Below are 2,463 nucleotides of genomic sequence, written 5' to 3'. Positions count from 1 at the left end.
TTTCAGTTTTTCAATAAAGTAAATGCCACTTTAAGGTAAACAAAAATTAACATACGATATTATATGGATGATATTCTGGATAAAAGTGATGTAAAATTTCAAAAACCATTCACCAGCCTTTTCTCTGTTTGATGGATTCAAAGAGATTCCGAAAATACAGTGACTTGCCACCAAAAACCTTTAAACTTTAATAGGACACGATTTACATGTGCGAGGAAAAAGATAAATGTTATTTCATGATCTTACCAAGGGTTTAAATTTTCCCTAACAAGAATATGTTGTGTTTTACATAAGGTACACATGCATAAAAAGAAACACTTTTAATTAAGGTGCACAATTTGATGTACAGTAACCCTTCAACAGTAAAAAAACAAAGGGATGGGCGGTGTTGGTCTACATTACGCGGGACTTTTCATGTTTTGGATTTCCCCCAACAAAACCCAGTAAAAAATTGGAATTGGGCGGGAAAAAAAATGATACTGTCAGTGATCCGGACGCCGTGAGCAGGGGTTTAAAGGGGGCTGGTGAGGTGGTAGGGGTACTTTTTTGTGCGACATATCCCTGTTCTTTTTCCCAGTTAGAAAATTTTTAAAACTTCATATTGTTTATCTATTTTTGTTTTTAATTACTGGAAAATGCAACTTTCCTTTTATTTTATGTTCATACTATTCTACGTAAATAACCTTTCTGCTGGGGAAGATTACAGTGGGAAAAAAATATTGCCTAGAAAGTCAAACAAGGTCTGCTCTTTTTTCACATACTTTAAAAAAGAACAAAATTTTTGTCTTCATAATTAAAAGGCCAGAGTTTACACGGGACTACCATTCTGCCCTCAACCCTGTTTTTTTTTTCGCATTGTGCAAACATTTATCAAAGATAATTTTAAAAAATATTGATTACGCCCATTATTTTACAACAGATTGATGCCCTTTTTAAAAACCCTTTTTAAATTTTTGATTAGAGAAAACTCAGCATGGTTCTTAATGTTCGAATTTTCAATGTTTTTTTAAAGAAAAAATATTAAAACCATTGTCGAGGAAACTGTGCATTTTGTATGAAGATTTAGCCAAAAGATTTATAAAGTGAAAAAAATTTCCGTTAACCATCAAAGTAAAATTGTATACTACTTAACATACTCAAGGCAATTGTACCTTTTATCCACAAAGTGAAAAGAAGTCCAACAAAAAACGACGGTAAAGGGGACAAAAGAGGCTTCCAAACAAAGGAACCCTTTTTCATCGGGGTTCAATGTGGACCCCGAGCAGGAAATGAGGGGTGTCGCACATAGAATTATCACTTCACAAAAAAAACTTTTCGGTTTTACACATAGTATGCTCCCTTTAACCCCCTGTCAGGGGTTTTATGTCTGTCCCTTTAGATTTTGGGTTTTTATATACAAATGGCCCCACTCCCCAGCCAGCAAGGAGTTTTCATTGTCCCCTAGGACCGACCTGATTTCCCCAAAATTCCATAAATTGGCGGGAAAATAGATTTTCTTTCAGTTTTTAAATATTAAATTGTTACCAATCATTGATATTTGGCTATTAATTGTTTTTCAAATATCAATAACAAAAAAGACAATAAATAATAGACAAAAGTTTCAAAAAATGCAAAAAAAGGGGTAAACGGATGACTGTTTTGTAAAGACTAGAAAAGCTTTATAACGGGGGGCCTTAGTTTTGCCACCCATGCTTTTGGGGGTTTTAAGCAGCATGTAAGTGTTTATAGCAAAAAAAAAGTACATATAACAGCCCTTAATGGTGAAAATGATCTTCGTTCCTTGCGAATTTTTATATTTTTATGAAAACCGTTCTTTGCAATAAAAAATATCAAAATGTGCAACATTTTTAAAAAAATATTGTGTTTTTGTAGTGAAATTAGTTTTTTGTGAATTAAAAACTATTCAAACTATTTGTAACAGTTCCTGCGTGAAATTAAGAATATATCACAAAAAGCTTCATCTGAAAACTTTTTTGTTAACTCACGGTCACTGCACCTAATTTCATTTTGCGCTTTTTTTTTTATATAAAAAAACAAATTTTGTAGAGGAGGATTATGAGGGACTACGCAAACTGATTGGGGGAAACTATGACCCCCGAATTTTTTTATTTAATTTAAAGGTCAGAGGGAATTTTCTGCATTCACAGAGTGCTCTCCAGGCCTGAACCTCGACAAAAGGGCAGGAAATATTTCAAAACATCAGGATAAAACATGTACGGCAAAAAAACTAGGCCCGTATACGTTTTTTTGGGATTCAATGCATGTTTGGAATCCCTAGGGATGATCATGCTGACGCTTAGCAAAGTCGAGGACAGCAAAGGTGGATATATATCTTGGGGGTACCTCTTTCTAGGATTTTATATAGCATTAAAGCTTTTTTCAAGAGGGCTTTTTTAAACTTGAAAATTTTTATTTTAAAAATTTTCAAAAAAAAAAAAACCTGAGTTTTTAGGGTATAAAAAA

Source organism: Penaeus monodon, chromosome 6 (assembly GCF_015228065.2).
Source record: "Penaeus monodon isolate SGIC_2016 chromosome 6, NSTDA_Pmon_1, whole genome shotgun sequence".
Taxonomy (NCBI): domain Eukaryota; kingdom Metazoa; phylum Arthropoda; class Malacostraca; order Decapoda; family Penaeidae; genus Penaeus; species Penaeus monodon.
The sequence above is the reverse complement of the archived record's forward strand: the minus strand, read 5'-3'. Positions refer to the sequence as shown.